Here is a 17664-nt window from a genome sequence, read left to right as displayed (position 1 = left end):
GGGGCGCGGACGGCCGCGCTGAGGCCGCCCAGGGCCCGGAAGGGCGGCTTGCCTGGCGGGAGCGAGGGCCCTGGCCAGGCGTTTAGGGCGTCTCTCGGGCGGCTAAGGGCAGACGGGGGCAGTGACCTGCGGACACGGGACGTGTGCCACAAGTGCACGGGGCGCGGGGTCGAACCGAGTGCCCCCGGCCCACTCTCAGGAGCCGCGCCACTGTCGGGCAGTCTGCCTTCACGGGCCGGCAGCCTGAGGCGGACTCCTTTGCCATGAGGTGAAGGAATCTGGTGAGTCCGGGGAGACCGATGCTCACCCTGCTCTGAGCTTTTTCCCGTGCGGTCTGTGTCCAGGACGAGGGAAATGCCCGCGCTCTGAACTGTGAAAGTTTGCCTCCCTCCGCGGTAGTGAGGAAACAGTGTTGAGTTTCCTGTCGAGGGAAATTTGGGAGCCGAAAGATACCTTGGGATCCTCCGCAACAGCTGTGTTGTTTTACACCTGAAACAACCGAGGCCTAGGGAGATTGTGTGATTGCCCCACGGTTGCAGAGATTGGGGTAAAACCAGGATTAGGACGCGGGTTTTTGGTCGTCCTCCGGTGGCGTGCTCCCTTCACTTCTGCGCTGCTCTGTGTGCACTACAAATTTTCAGTCTTGTAACGAACGCTAAATACCCCTTACTGTGAGTAGAAGTAGATCAGTTCACCCTCCTGGCATTCATCAATAATATTTAGGACCAATAAATGCAGGGCACTGTGATAACACTGTTTAAGTATGTGGTCTAGCTTGGTTGGAATGTTTCATAGGCCATGAAAGTACAGCCAGCAGAAAAAAGAATGAGTTTGACAAGTGTCAGAAAATGGGCAGGATGGGCAGTGTGTACTTTAGGAGCATGGTGAGGGGCAGAGATAGATTAAGGGTCTAGGCTGTGCTTTGAAGGAATGGCACAGGTGGTGGAGTGTGGGCAGGTGTCGGTGTAGTCCAACCTGGGTGTGCAAGTATTTTGTGTTGGGAGGACAGTGAACAGATTAATTTAGTTGAAGCTTTAGAGAATTTCCCTGGGAACACAAGTCCTATATCATAAGAGTAAAACAGTGCTAACCTGGGCCTTGAATTTTAATTGGGATTTTCACCCCAATTAAGTAGTTGAAAAATAATGAGTATTAGGTAAGGCGTCATTAAGAATTTTGAGCTGGGGTGATCTAATGAAACCAGTAGTTTAGAAACTTTGGTGGCTATGTGCAGGATGTAAGGGAGTAAGAGAGTCCTGGGGCAGAGAAACCTGCCCATTGGGTCTTAGATTTTACTGCTTGAGCTCTGATGGGAGTAGCAATAATACTAAGGTGGACTAATACAAATGAAGAATCTATAGAATTTGTTTTCCCTTCTCTATTCTCCACTGTGCCACTGAATCCTACTACATTTGAAAAGATCCCTGGACATAGAGAAGTGGCAGGCCCATTTAGCCTAGGCAGGGTGCCTCTTTCTGTCCTCTTCCAGATCAGAAAGCTTTCTTTTGTTCTAAATTAATTTATTGATAGACTAGGCTTTGCTCATATTGTCTCCAGCGTACAGAATTTGTAGTATGAAAGGAAGTATCTGTTTTAATAGTTTTATACAACTAAATGATTTGTATGTTCTAATTAGATTTTGACTATGGCTTTCTCCCTCTGTGCTTCATTTTCATTGATGAAGTTCATGACATAGATTGACCAATCATACCTTCAAGTTAGGGTTCTCAGAGAAGGAATTTCGGAAGATTCAAAGCATAATGAATGAGATCAACCATCTAGAAAGCTGTCCTCTAGAAATGAGTGAGGGTATTAAGGAAAATACAGTTTTAATCAAAGGCATCAGGACATAGTTTTAGAAAGGAAAGCACCACATGACCAAATCTTTTTGTTGTTATTGTTGTAGATGGACACAGTACCTTTATTTTGTTTGTTTATGTGGTATTAAGGAACGAACTCAGTGCCCCACACATGCCCCACACATGCGAGGCAAGCGCTCTTCCACTAAGCCACAACCCCAGCCCTGCATGGTCAAATCTTAAGGAACTTAATCCTACTGTCCATAGTGGGAAGAATGTGTTAATGGAGATGACCACAAAGTGTTAATGGAGATGACAGGAAGAGCAGGGATTTAACCAATATCTGTTTGGCATGAGAGACTTATACCTCCTTTGCCAGTGTTTGAGCATCTATTTTCTGGTCTTATATCTTGAGAAAGAAATGTGTAAGATTAATTTATTTTAAAGATCTTCATCTGTTCAGCCACATTAGGTAAATTGGGATTGTGTAGAATTATTTGAATTGTTAAGGAAATACGGAGGTAATAGCCCATTCCCTGGCAACCACTTGAGATACCTGAGGATCAGTCTTCTGTCTCTCCATAATTTAATCCTTATCCTCACTGTCAGATTAATCCTACTAATATACTACTTTCCCCATGCCAGTATCTTGCTAAGACACCACCAATGGTTCTGCACTGCTTCAAGATCAAGTACACACTTTTTTTTTTCTTACAGTGCTGAGGATTGAACCCAGGGCTTTCTCGCACTATATCTCGGAGCTACATCCCCAGGTTTTTTGTTTTTGTTTTTGTTTTTAATGAATGATATCTTTTTATTTTTATGTACATAGAAATAATACCTTTATTTTTACTTATTTATTTTTTATGTGGTGCTGAGGATCTAACTCAGTGGTGACTCAGACGTGCTAGGCAAGTCCTCTACCACTGAGCTACAACCCCAGCCCCATCCCCAGCTTTTTTTGAGGCAGGGTCTCACTGAGTTACCCAGAATGACCTCAAACTTTCTGTCCTCTTGCCTCAGCCTACTGAATAGCTGGGTTTACAGGCATCCCCCACTGCATCCAGCTCAGAATCCAGATTTATTGACCCAGCATTTAAGCATTCTTTCTGTTTGCTGGCCCTAGCCTAACTTTTCAAACTAATTTTCCTCTTATCTTATCAGACTGACCAATTTGCTCTTTCCTGTATAGAACCTACTCATTCCCAATTCTGGGATGCCTTTCCCTCTTTTTAAGACTAAATTCTTCCTTTTCTTTAGACCTTATACAGACAGGACACACAGATATTTCCCTTTTCTAAATCTAATTACCCTTTTTTTTTTTTTTAAATCTACTTTTGACCTTCATGGAAATTTTTCTTCTGAATTGCTTTTTTAAATTAAATACTGTTTTTGAGACCCATTCATGTAGATCTATGTTCATTGCTGAATGGAAGTTATATGTTAATGTACCATAGATTTTTTTTTTTTAAAGAGAGAGTGAGAGAGAGAGAGAGAATTTTTTAATATTTATTTTTTAGTTTTCGGCAGACACAACATCTTTGTTTGTATGTGGTGCTGAGGCTCGAACCTGGGCCGCACGCATGCCAGGAGAGCGCGCTACCGCTTGAGCCACATGGCTTTCTCCCTCTGCTCTTCATTTTCATTGATGAAGTTCATGACATAGATTGACCAATCAAAGCTTCAAGATAAGGTTTTTAAAAATATCTTTATTTTTATTTATTTATTTATTTATTTTTATTTATTTATTTTTATTTGGTGCTGAGGATTGAACCCAGGGCCTCACATGTTTGAGCAAGTGCTCTACCACTGAGCTACAACCCCAGCCCCGCTAGCCACATTTTAAGACTCATATGGCTTAGTGGATACCATATGGAATAGGGCAGATGTAGAACATATTCATTATCACAGAAACTCTTTGAGGTAGACCTGATATGTGTCCTGAGCCTTTCCTTAGTTAATACACTTCCCATCCGACCTTTCCCCTTGGATGTTTAGTATATATGTTATTTATGTTATTTTTTGTTTTGCTTTTACTGGGGATTAAACCCAAAGACGTTTAACCAGTGAGCTGCATCCCCAGCCCTTTTTTTTTTGAGAGAGAGAGAGAATTTTTTAATATTTATTTTTTAGTTTTTCGGCGGACACAACATCTTTGTTTGTATGTGGTGCTGAGGATCGAACCCAGGCCGCACGCATGCCAGGTGAGCACGCTACCGTTTGAGCCACATCCCCAGCACCCCCAACCCTTTTTGTATTTTATTTAGAGACGGGGTCTGGCTAAGTTGTTGAACTTGTGATCTTCCTGTCTCAGCTTCTTGAACTACTGGGTCAATATATATTTTAAACTTATCACTTGTAAAATACACCTATCTCTTTCTCTCCCCTCTCCACCCACCTCTCTATATAAACAGATAAGTATATATATTCCTCCCCTCCCCCTCTCTTCCTCTGGTGAGCCTTGCACATACTAGGCAAGCACTTTACACTATTATGTCCCCAGCTGAGAAATAGATTTTTGAGATATATTGCTTAACCTTGTGACTATAGTTAGTATATGTATGTTTCCAAATTGCTAAGAAAGTAAAATTTAGATGTTCTCACTACAAAATATAATTGTTATTTTTCAATTAAAAAATGTAGGACAAAACAAAATAGAGGAACAACAAATGAGAGAGGGAGGAAGAGAAGGGGAAAGAAAATTAGCATTGATACATTACTACCATTTAAACCTCAGATCGGTTGCCCCAGTGTGTTGTCTTCAGTTGCTTAAGTCTTCTCAAATTGGAACATTTCCAGTCTTTCCTTTCATGACCTTGACTCTTGGAATTTAGACTAGTTACTTTGTAGAATGTCCCTAATGTGGGCTTGTCTGATTAATTATTCATCATGATTAATTACAGGTTACTTAATTTTGGCATGAATATCACAGAAGTGATGCTGTGTTCTCATTGCATCCTTTCAGGTGGCCATCAATTTTGATATGTCTCTTTATTGACAGTATTTATTTCGATCAGTTTAAGATAGTTCATCCAAGGCTTTTTCACTCTAAAGTTAATCTTTTCTCCTTTGTTATAAGTATCTTTTGGGGAAGTACTTTAAAACTATTGAAATGTAATGTTCCTCATCAAACTATTAACTTTTTCATCTTATTTATCTATGTCATGTATTTATGATGTCCTATTTTATAGAGTTTTAATTAAAAATTCATTGTCAGGCTGGGGTTGTATCTCAGTGGAAGAGCACTTGCCTAACGTGTGTGAGGCACTGGATTCAAATTCTCAGCATCACATACAAATAAATAAAATAAAGATCCGTCAACAACTAAAAAATATTTTTAAATATTAAAAGAATATATATTGTTATTGTTTAGTCTAATACTCAAATTGTCCCAAGTATAGGCATTGGGAGCCTTCTAACAGTGGCTTCTGTCCATTTAACATTCTTTTAGCACTTAATTTTTAGAGAATAAAATCTAGAAACCAAGTTCTGCGTGCTAGGCGTACTCATTGCTGTTTAGGGAAGAAGAGAAGATTTGGGGACCCAGACCCTCTTAGTAGACAGAACTAATAATAGACAGAACTAGGAAATATGTGTATGTAAATAAATAAGTATTGTGTGTATGCACGCACGTGTATATGTGTGTGTGTATGAAGATATGTGTCTGTGTATATTTATTTATTTAAAAGAATTTTTTTTAATTGTAGATGGACACAATATCTTTCTTTTTATTTGCTTATTATTTTTTTTTTTTTAAGAGAGAGAGAATCTTTTTTGTAGATGGACACAGCACAATGCCTTTATTTTTATGTGTTGTTGAGAATCAAACCCGGGTCCCGCCCATGCTAGGCGAACACTCTACCGCTGAGCCACAATCCCAGCCCGATTTGCTTATTTTTATGTGGTGCTGGGGAGCGAACCCAGGGCCTCAGGCCTCAGGCCTCAGGCCTCAGGCGTGCAAGGCAAACGCTCTACCACTGAGCTACAGCCCCAGTCCCCTGTGTATATTTATTCATGTACACACTTGTGTGTACATATTTGTGAATGTGAGTTTAAATACATAAATACACAGACAAGTTTTATATTTATTTCTGTATCTGCCTATATATATTGAAAACCAAAACTTCATGGTTCATTTTAGCTTGTGTCCTTTCTATATATTTAACTCTGAGGACCATGGTTCTCATTATCCTTACTACATAACACTTATTTAATGCACTACCCCCAACTGTGACCAGTATCTCTTCACTGCTGCCATCCTCTTGCTTTTGAAGTTGCTTTTCATGTTGTCACCCCACATCAGGCTGCTTCATAAAGTGATGACTCTATTGATTGATTCTGTTTAAGCTTTTTGACTTGGGACTATTCTCTTGCAAATCCATATGGAAATACACCTTATTCTACTCAGGCTTTGACTACCATGTTGGACCACCAGGGGGCAAGAATACTCTCCTCATTTTATTAAGGAAGGCAGATATTTCAAAACTTGTATCGTGTATTTTAAATATTCTTTAAGATGATAAATAGAGTTGAGTACAGGGCCTAGCTTTATATGTTGTCTACAGAATTCAGGGAACAGAGTGATGGAGAAAAGGATGAGTAGCATTATACTAAAAAAAACTTAGTATCTTGCCTTTTTCCTCAAGGTATGCTGGTTGGTGGCTATAAAACAGGTGCTATGATGAGTGGGAACTCCTTGGACTTACATTTGTAACCATTTATGTAAGAAAAGTATTAATGTATAAATACATTTTCTAGAAAGAGATACATTAAGAACGTTTATCTCCGGTGTTGAAAACTAGGCGATTTGTATTTCCTTCCTTATAGTTTTTTTTTTCCCCCTAAAGCTTTATCTGCAACTGGCATAGATAACTTTGTTTCTTTATTATATGGAATTATAAAATAAAGGAAGTTAAAAAGAAAACCAAATTCTTCAAACTCCCAGGATAAACTCTTGCTTGATGGTCCTGAGAAGGGGTGAGGATACAAAAGTAGCATATGGCCTTATTTTTGGAAAAACCTTTGATAAGCATAATTAAATTTTTTGTTGTTATATTACAGGAGTTATTTATATATTCTTGAATATTTACCCTTTTCTCAGATTTAATTTACAAAGATTTTCTCCCATGCCACAGATTGCCTTTTCACTGTCGATTGTATTGCTTGATACACAGAAATTTTTAATTTTGATGTAGTCCAATTTATTTTTTCTTTTTTGCCTGTGCTTTTGATGTCATATTCAAGAAGTCATTTTTGCCAAATCCAATGTCATGAAGTTTTCCCCCTGTGTTTTCTTCTAAGTGTTCTATGGTTTTGGGGGGGAGTTGTTTTGTTTTGTTTTGTTTTCCTCTATAATACTGGAGATTGAATGCAAGTGTACTCTACCAATGAGCCACATCCCCAGCTCTTTTTATTTTTTTATTTTGAGGCAGGGTCTTTACTAAGTTATGGAGGCTGGCCTTGAATTTGGCAATCCTCCAGCCTCTGCCTCCCTGGTTGCTGGGATTACACGTATGTACTACCACGCCCAGCTTAGTTTTAGCTCGTTTAGGTGTTTGATCTATAGCTCTAGATTTTTTCAGTCAGGAGTTAGAAAGCTGGGCTGGGGATGTGGCTCAAGCCATAGCGTGCTCGCCTGGCATGCGTGCGACCCAGGTTTGATTCTCAGCACCACATACAAACAAAGATGTTGTGTCCGCTGCAAACTGAAAAATAAATAAATAAATAAAAAAGAGTTAGAAAGCCTTTCTCTACACCATTGTTAAAGATGAATTTAACCATCTTTTCTTCTAATACTTGTGTTACCGCTGTTGACCCCTTGCTTCCCCAGTGTTGAAGAATAACACCAGAGAAGCATGCCGAGGCAAGGTCAGAGTGGAAAATTAGAAGTTTATTAAAGGACAGCAGAAAAGACTTCTCCCAGAGGAAGAAGGGTACCCAAGAGGTGGAATCCGTTGAAGGGCGAATGTGTTCCCCTTTTTATAGTTTTTGGTGATGGAATGTAGGTGGGAAGGCCGGAAGGGCTGGGACACAGGTGGGCCAAAGAAGTAATCTGGGCACTTCGGAATCAAGTTTGCTGTTCATTAACATTTCTTTGGGATGGGCTATCTTCAAATCTGTTGGGGGCTGTTTCCTGGGCTTCATTTGTAAGGGTCCGGTGGACGTCGGAGGAAGAGACCACCAAGAGACCGGCTCATGCAACAGCAAAAGGGGATTTATTGAGGATCCAATCCAGCGCGCTGGGGCTCCAGGCTCACTCAACAAGGGAGAGCGGCCCAGAGCCCCGAGCAGAGGTTAAGCAGTGCTTAAGTACACTTTTTGGAGAGGGCGGGGGCTTTGCATACATCAGAACAAATCATCATGAGGCGCGGGAAAATCGAACAACAACTCTCAAACTTGATTAGCACATTCATTGGCGGGAACAGGTCGGGCGGGGGTGATAGGTCAGTTCTAAAGCGGGGTACACATTCAAACTGATTGGTTTAGGCCCTGAGATGCCTATGTGCCAAGCTGCACAGGGTCCTAGGTTATTAAACAACTAGATGGTCGGGGGAATATTTACTGGGCAGTCCCGGGAATTGTCCTAACAGCTACAGGAATTTCAGGTTTTGGGTGTAGCATAGGAACTTAACAATACCTGGTCCTTTACATTTTAACTCAGGCTTTGCAGCTTAGAAACTTTACGATATCCGGTCTTTTACACTTTAACTTCAATTTCTTTTACTCTTACACATTAACATTCCAAGAGTTGCTCAACTTTTCCGGAAATTCATTCTCAACATGGCCTCCATTTTAGATTTCACTCAATATTAGACCCGATTTACCTAACTACACTGACTACCTAATTTTAAATCTGGTTTCACTTGGATATTTAGAAATTTTAATATTGTGGTCTTATCCATTGAGACTTTATTTTTGTGACTGGAATTAGATATAAATCCAATTTTATTCTTTTACAGTGGCTACTCAATTGTCCAAATACTATTTGTTAAAAAGTCAGTCTTAAAATGAGTTGAAATGCTACCTTTGTTTTTTTTTAATATCTTTATTTTATTTATTTAATTTTTGTATGTGGTGCTGAGGATCGAACCCAGTGCCTCACACATTCGAGGCAAGTGCTCAACCACTGAGCCACAGCCCCAGCCCGCTACCTTTGTTAAATACTAAATTTCCATGTGTATTTGGGTCTAGTTCTGTGCTTTGTAAATTTTTTTTTACTGATATATTTGTTTTTTCATATTCTAGTACCATTTTGTTTTCATTACAGAGTCTTTCTAGTATGTTTTAATACCAGGTAAGTCTATTCCCCCACTTCTAGTTTTTAAGTGTTTTCCTAGTTATCATTCTGTTTGTTTTTCCATATAACCTTGATATCAATTTGTCCAATTCCATAAAATAGCTTTTGGGTATTTTTTGGCATTCTGCATTAATTTTTTGTTTGTTGTTATTGGGGATTAAATCCAGGGTGCTTTACTTTTTTATTTTATTTTTTTTGTTGTGAGCCAGAGTCTCACTAAGTTGCTAAAGGTTCAAGTTGCTGAGGCTGGCCTTGAACTTGGTGATCCTCCTGTCTCAGCCTCCCCAGTCGCTGGGATTACAGGTGTGCACCATTGGCCTGGTGCCGCAGTCTGGCTGGGCACAAAATCACGAGCCACTCAAGCAGGAACAAAGTTCATTTTTTGAAACTGCCGCCAATGTCCGGTACCGCCCGGGAAGATTTTTTCCACCCACGCAGCGTCCTCCCGGACTGCAGAGAGAGCTCCTCCCCCGGAACTCCCTCCTACTGTACTTCCCCAACCAATGGGAACTCTCCAGGAGTCCCGTAGCCGGCCTAGGTGAACAGCAGGAGTCCAATATCCATATGAATGCAAATCTTAACATAATCATATCATCTCAATGGCTAGCTGGCCGTCACCTTTCGACCAAAAATGCCATGCATCATATACTTGGCTCTTAGCAGCCTGGCTCCGCATTATACCCCCCACCCACCCCAGCATGTGTAAGGCACTAGGTCCAATTCTCAGCACCACATATCAATCAGTTAATTAATTAAAGGTCCATTGACAACCAAAAAAAAAAAACTTCTTAAAAACAGTTTTTGAATCTAGGTGTTGTGGTACACACCTATAATCCCAGTTACATGGGAGGTTGAGGCAGGAGAATCACAAGTTTGATGCCAGCCTCAGCCACTCAGTGAGACCCAAGGAACTTAGGGAGACCCTGTCTCAAAATAGATAATAAAAAGTTCTGAAGATGTAGCTCAGGAGTAAAGCACCCCTAGTTCAATCCCCAGTGTCCAAATAAATTAGAAAACCAATCAAGGGGCTGAAGTTGTAGCTCAGTGGTAGAAAGCATTGCCTAGCATATGTGAGGCACTGGGTTCAATCCTTAGCACCACATAAAAATAAATAAAATGAAGGTATTGTGTCCATCTACAACTAAATTTTTTTTTTTTAATCAAGAGAAGGCTGGGGTCATGGCTCAGTGGTAGAGCACTTGCCTAGCATGTGTGAGGCACTGGGTTTGATTCTCAGCACTACATATAAACAAATAAATAAATAAAGGTCCTAATAAAAATATTTTTAAAAAATCAAGAGAAGCAAGCACTAAATTAATACAAATAAAAACAAAATGATTAACTTTTATTCTGTACACAGGGGTATATATCTCCACTTAAGGGCTCATCTGCATCTATTTGTACACCCTGGTTCTGACTGAGGACCTCTTGGCAGCCTTATCATAACCATAATTATTACAGTTCTATGAGGGGTGAGATGCAAACAGACCTCCTCCAATAATCATCATGTTTTTACTAACACTCTTAACACTCATGGAAATTACAGTTGTATATTGTCATCTCCAGAGGACAACAACATTCATTGCACAGGCTAGTAATAGTATGGTACCTTATATGACTATGAGGAAAACAGGTAAGTAATTATCCCTGCATAATTGCTGTTGGTTAGCCAATGTTTATAGTCAGTAGTTCTCAATAGGTGACAATTTGCACCCTCCCCCAGGGGACATTTGGCAATGTTTGTAGACATTTTTGACTGTCACAAATGAAGAATGCTACCAGCTTGTTTTAAGTAGGGCCAGGGATGCCTCTAAGTATCCTACAGTGCACATGACAGCCCCTACAACAAGGATTCATCTGATCCAAATTGTCAATAATGTTGAGGGTGAAAGACCCTACTTTATAGAGTTGACTTTAAAATCCAAAAATAATAGATGAAAATCACTACAACCAATTCTATCCATGATTATGATAAGGCTGCCATTTGTGGATACCTAATATGTAACAGGCATCATGCTTTAGCAAAGTTTATTTAAGCATATTTTACAGGACAAACCCTGTGAAAGATGCCCAAGTCTGGTGCAGCTTTAGGTGTCTCTGTCCATTTAATTGACCCATATGAACATTTCACCTGACTCTTGATTGACAAAAGTAGATGAGGTCAAAATGTTCAGTTGGACCAAAAGAGTTCAGTAGTATCTAGGATCTTAGGAGCAAAGATGTCATTTGTAAAGTGTAATTAGTAAACATTGGTTAAAATTGGTTAATAGCTCAGTGTAGACTTGAAGAAACATACTAAAGCAGAGTAAAAGTCAGGTTTCCTGAATCAGCATTTTATGAGGTAGACCGATTGTCCTCTGTAAGTTCCTTAGGGTCTTACTGAGTGGCTGAGGCTGGCATCAAACTTCTGATCCTCCTGCCTCAACCTCCCATGTAGCTGGGATTATAGGTGTATGCCACAACACTTAGATTCAAAAACTTTTTTTTTTAACATTTATTTTTTTAGTTGTAACTGGACACAATACCTTTATTTTATTTGTTTTTTATGTGGTGCTGAGGATCAAACCCAGGGACTTGCAAGTGCTAGGTGAATGCTGTACCACTGAGCTACAACCCCAGCCCCCAAAATTGTTTTTAAGAAGGTTTTTTTTTTTTTTTTTGGTTGTCAATGGACCTTTATTTTTGATATGTGGTGCTGAGAATTGGACCCAGTACCTCACACATGCTAGGCAAGCGTCCTGCCACTGAGCCCCAGCCCAAGAAGTTTTTATTGAAATACAGTAATATTCAGTCTGATGCATTTTCATCAAGGAACATACCTGTGTGCACATGATCTTGAAACCCTCCTTAGACTCTATTTTGATCACTACTACTACTACTCCAAGGCTAACATTCATCCTGACATGAAGGTATAGCTTGATATTACTTGTTGCTTGTACTTTGTATAAATGGAAGGATAAAATATTTATTTTATGTCTAGCTTCTTTTACTCAACCCTGTATTAGTAAGATGCATCCATATTCTTGTGCTTTGTTCTGTATTATTCACTTTCCTTGCTGTATGTTATTCCATTATGTGATTGTACCACAATTTATCTTTTCATTATTGATGGGCATTTGATCATTTCTAGTTTGGGCTATCACGAGTAGTTGCTCTGAACATATAAATTCATTTATTTTGGATAAATATTAGGATTTTTATACCACATTGTCAACTTTATTATATTGTGCTAGGTTTTTTTTTTAATATTTATTTTTTAGTTGTAGTTGGACACAATATTTTTATTTCACTTATCGAACCCAGGGTCTTGCACGTGCGAGGCGAGCACTCTATCGCTGAGCCACAACCCCAGCCCATATTGTGCTAGTTTTTGAAAATGGTTGGACCAGTTTGTAACTATGGCAGTGTATGAGAGTTTGGATTGCCTTATAACTTCTCTAACACTAGATATTTACCATTTTTTTGTTTTAGCTATTCTGATAGATAGAAAGTCTCCTGTAGAGAAAATTAGCTGGAAATTGGTGACCTCTTGTGGCTTTATCGCATCAACCTCAATTTACCACTAAAGACTTAATGAGATCCCTTCACCTAGTAGAGTCCTTCTGTTTGGCCAAGCAAGACCTTTAATCCATACTCAGAATTAGCAGATACCCCCAGAGAAGAGTTTAGGAGATGATCATCAGCTTACCTTGGAGGCTCTCTCATCTCCAGAATTCCAGGTCATCCAATCCTCAGTTCTTCCTCTACACCCTAACATGTGTTTCAAAAAAAAAAATAATAATAATAATAAGTGATTTTGTAATTTATCATGGCCTTTTCTAGATTTTTGAAGCTGAATCACGTGTTTCATGATTCCTTTATTTTTATTTTTTTTTTAGTTGTAGATGGACACAATACCTTTATTTTGTTTATTTATTTATTTTTATGTGGTGCTGAGGATTGAACCCAGTGCCTCACACATGCAAGGCAAGTACTCTACCACTGAGCCACAACCCCAGCTCCGTGTTTTGTGACTTCTGTGTCCTATGCCTATAGAATTTTTTGTGTACACAGTCATGTTGCATGTGAATCATGTTAGTTTTTTCCCTTGCCTTTCTCAACTTCTTGTGTTTTACTTCTTTTTCTTGCTTTGGACTGGTTAGAACTACCAGTACAATGTAGAATAGAAGCGATAGGCATCCTATTTGGGAGACTAGGAGTATTTGCTTTATTTCACCAATGAGTATGATAATGGCTATAGTTTTTATAAATATTTTTTCAGATAAAGGAATTTTCTCCTTTTTTTCTAGTTTGCTGACTTCTTAAAAGATATGAATCATTATTAAATGCTTTTTCTGATCTATCAAGTTGATTATGATTTTTCTTCTTTTTTTTTCCTGTTCATACAATTCAATGTATACTTTCCAAAAATAAGTAACCCATAACCCCCCCATAATTACTGTAGTAATTATTTTCATGTTCCCTATCTCAACATGAGAGAGTTATGTACAATCTCTTTTTCTCTCTTTCTCACATACACTTTTAATCCTGCCACATATTAGCCTTTTAATTCCTTCCACTACCTATCTTTGTTTTTTATGGGAAAGAAGTAAAAAAACTGAAAACTTTCCTTTTTTTGTTTTGACCTACTTTAATTTTTGGTTTTTGTTATTTGGGATTGTGAGAAAGGAGAATGGGGTCAGGGAAGGACTGTGAGGGTGGAAACTGGGAATTGGAAAAGAAAGCCTTAGTGTGATTTCTTTAAGCACCACCAACTGCTCCTCCCCTTCCCACGCTCCCTGTTTCTCTGTAGTTCCAGCTTTGCCACAAATCAATTGTGTGACTGTCCTTGGGCAAGTCACTTAATCACTGAGCTCTTGTTTCTCATCTGAGATTGAGGAGTGTGACCCTTACAGCTGTTGTGAACTTACCACTTAGGAAGAATGGAAAGATTAAATGAGCAGTGTATATACTCTTTTTCAAAAATGGGAATGATTTTTAGGATTAGTTTTATATAGTGGCATCTGTCTCTAATAGGTTGAATACTATTTAGAAGGGTACTTGTGAAATACTTTGTCCCCAGACTATACCTGTAAGAAACCTTATGTAGTTAACTATGGTAAGAGGTATAACTGCAGTGTACAAAGTGAAAGTTTGGTTCATTTGCTTAAACCTTTATAAAGTCTGTAGAAAGTGTTTGTTGATCATAAACTACTTTTCAGAGGACCAGGGCCAGAGTTAGAACAGCTAACATTCTTCCTGGAAATAAGGCATACTATAGGAAAATAAGATTGAGTTGACAGGATTTTGATCTATGAAGTAAGGAATACCTGTTCCTACAAGAAGAACCTGAAGAACCATAGGTAGACATGCTATTGTTTAGATCAAGTCACACTTGGTAATTGTGTTCTTTTTTTTTTTTTTTTTAATTTTTATTGTTGGTTGTTCAAAACATTACATAGTTCTTGACATATCATATTTCACACTTTGATTCAAGTGGGTTATGAACTCCCATTTTTACCCCATATACAGATTGCAGAATCACATCGGTGGTAATTGTGTTCTTAAACTATGTTAATATATTAAGATATCTTAGAGCTCACACCACTACCTTGACACTTCTCTGCCCTGGCTTCTTAGGGAAGCAGGCATGTTTTGTGGTTTGTTCTGATCTCAGGCATTTCATCTCTGGGCCTCTCCTCCATATTCAGGAGTGCCACAGATCTCAACTTCCACCCATGGTTTGGGAGTGGATAGGCAGGTTCCACAGAAGGGAGGTTTTGATTTGTAAATTTGACTATTAGCATGATCACTCACCTGTTCAGGTTTATAGGTCATAGTTTCTAAATTGGGCCTAACTTTATATTTGTGGCGTGCTATGGGTGTGGATAAGGAACAAAAGGTAAAGTAAAATTTCCCAATCTATTATTAAATAGGCTGTAAAACAGAGGGAGATGGGGAGGGTCATCTAAATAAGATTACTCTTCATTATAAAATTTATTCTTGTTGTGGGGATATGGGGATGACTTTCTTCTTGGGGATTTGTTTTTATCAGCCTGAATTTTAAGGCTTTATATGTCTGTGTACATAATTTTTCTTTCTTTTTTTCTTTTGTGTGTTGGCGGGGAGTGCTGGGGATGGAACTTGGAGCCCTGTACTGTATAAAGTGCTCTGCTCTGAGCTGCATCACTAGCCAAGTCCATGATTTTCAAGTGGAGGTTCTGGTTGTGGTTCCATTAACAACAAGCTTCCTTTTCCCCACCATATTTCTCTTGCTTTTTTCTCATTAGCACACCCTGCTCAGTGTTTCCTTCTAGTTTGATTGCCCCTTGCTTGCTTTTTTTGTGTGTGTGTGTGGTGCTGGGGACTGAACTCAGGACCTTGTGCATGTGAGGCGAGCATGTACCAACTGAGTTATATCCCTAGTCCCTGTCCCCTTGCCTTTTATTTGTCATGTTTCTCACCTCCTTTCCCCATTCTTCTCTCTTAGACAGGGTTAGGTTCCCCACCCCCTATTTGTTACTCTTATAGTGCCCTGGGGACAACTTTGTTAGCACTCTTAAAAGATAATGACCTGTTTTTCTCTGTCTGTTAGTGGTCTGGATTCGTTTAGAGGGAGGGGTCTGATATGCTCATCTTTCTTGATAGCCAAAGTGCATGTTGCAGTGCCTGGACCTTAACAGACCTCCTTAAACATTTGTTCGAATATGGTAGGTGAGGCTGAAGACAGGAGGGAGTTAAATATGGTTCTAATTGTAACATTTTGTGAAATTATTTTGGGCAAAGTGACTTAAGTTCTTTGAACTTCATTTTTCTTATGGGTAAAATGGGATTTGCCCACCTGGAGATCATGTTAACATGCACATTTTGGCTCAGTAAGTCTGTAATGGGTTCTGATATTTTGCATTTTTGATAAACCCATGAACTGGCACAGGGAGGCTCTGCCAGTCCTTGAACTGCAAAAGATATATAACATAATGACTCTTCCAGCTTTTACCTTCTGTGGTTATATTGTTTTAAATTCTGAACAAGATCGCAAAATATGTTGTAATTACTAAACTTTCTCCATCTTATCAGAATGCTGAAAACTGACAATTCTGTACCTAAAATTGAATGTAATGTCCCTAAAATCAAAAGTAATTTTATTATACCTAAAATGTTGACTTTGACAAATTAAAAATATCAAATAAATGTCTGGGAAAGCATTTGATTTAGTACTTGCTTGTCATCTAAGATATCAGATTGCTTGCTTATTGGAGAACATTTGCAATAAATAAAATTACTGTTGAAGGCTTATGCTAATGAGGGAGCTGAGATAGACATGTGATCTCATGAGTATAAATATAAATACAGAGACAGACAAGCTGTTGATTAATTCATCAAAGGAGGAGGAGGAGTTCCCAGTCATTTCCGTCAGTTTTCCAGAAGGTAAGAATCAAATCTTCATAGGAAGTCTTTAATATACTTACTATAGATAAAGCCAGACTGAATTTTTTGGGAATGGGTTTTATTTGAAAATACTATTATAGTTTCTTTTGGCTTTTTCTATTTCCAGAAGTCATGATATAATTTAGTAGCATTGGCAGCTTAGAAATGTATAGCTGTTCTTGATCCTGTGTCTTGTGTACAAATGTCTAAAAGTAGTCAGACTGATTTTTATGTATACCTTACGAATATTCCTTTACTCTCAGCCACACCAGGGAAATTAATCAGGCATAGCTTCAATGTCCAAATAAGTTATAGCCATGCCTGTGGGGGACTCTCATCATTTATAAATGGTTCTTATTGGGCTAGGAACTCCCAATCTCATATTAACTGTCTACCTGTATCCTACTCTGTTTCCATTTTAAATATTTTTTGTTGAGAAAATGAAAATCTGGACAAGGGACATTGAAACCCTGAAAAAAGTACAGAATGTAGACTATAGTTGAGGGTGATTATATAATGAGTTTTAAACCTCCCACAGAATGAGACAGTTTATACTGCCAAAGTGTGCTGTATTTGACCTTCTCGTAACTGTTATGTTTTAGAACCTCATCATCATCACATTTTAATCATTTATAATCCTTGGTTCCCTATCAAACTAGCTGGGGCAAGCACAGTAGAGTGAGTTGGTCATAAATTATAGCTATGGAAACAAGTAGCCTTTGGCTTTTTTTTTTTTTTTTCTGGGTACCAGGGATTGAACCCAGGGGCACTTAACCACTCAACCACATCTCAACTCCTTTTTAAATTTAATTTTATTTAGAGACAGGGTCTCACTGAGCTGCTTAAGGCCCTCACTAAGTTGCTGAGACTAGCTTTGAACTGGTGATCCTCCTTCCTGAGCCTCCTGAGTTGGTGGGATTATAGGTCTGCACCATCTTGCCTGGCTGCATTTTAAACAGATTGTCCTTTGGGAAATACATTCACCAGAACTGCTAGCTGAGGTTCTTTGTGCCCTCTTTGGAGTCTTTTTTTTTTTTTTTTTAATATTTTTAGTTGGAGATGGACACAATACCTTTGGTTTATCTATTTATTTTATTTAATTTTTAAATATTTATTTTTTAGTTTTCGGTGGACACAAAATCTTTTTTTTTTTTTTTTTTT

At 38.7% G+C, this 17664-nt stretch overlaps 1 protein-coding gene across 3 annotated transcripts in view; it reads left to right on the top strand.

Annotated features, from left to right (window-relative positions):
* The window catches only part of Ide (insulin degrading enzyme), a 92350-nt gene that overhangs the window by 346 nt on the left and 74340 nt on the right, over positions 1-17664 (top strand). Inside the window, exon 1 of one of the 3 annotated variants that reach the window (XM_048801759.1) lies at positions 16414-16503. The exons of the other annotated variants lie outside the window; for them this stretch is intronic. The gene's annotated coding sequence lies outside the window, so the exon portion shown is untranslated. Of the gene's footprint in view, positions 1-16413; positions 16504-17664 lie in introns of those variants that run through there. 3 annotated transcript variants of the gene reach the window in all.

Source organism: Marmota marmota, unplaced genomic scaffold, assembly GCF_001458135.2.
Source record: "Marmota marmota marmota unplaced genomic scaffold, marMar, whole genome shotgun sequence".
Taxonomy (NCBI): Eukaryota; Metazoa; Chordata; class Mammalia; order Rodentia; family Sciuridae; genus Marmota; species Marmota marmota.
The sequence above is the reverse complement of the archived record's forward strand: the minus strand, read 5'-3'. Positions and strand labels throughout refer to the sequence as shown.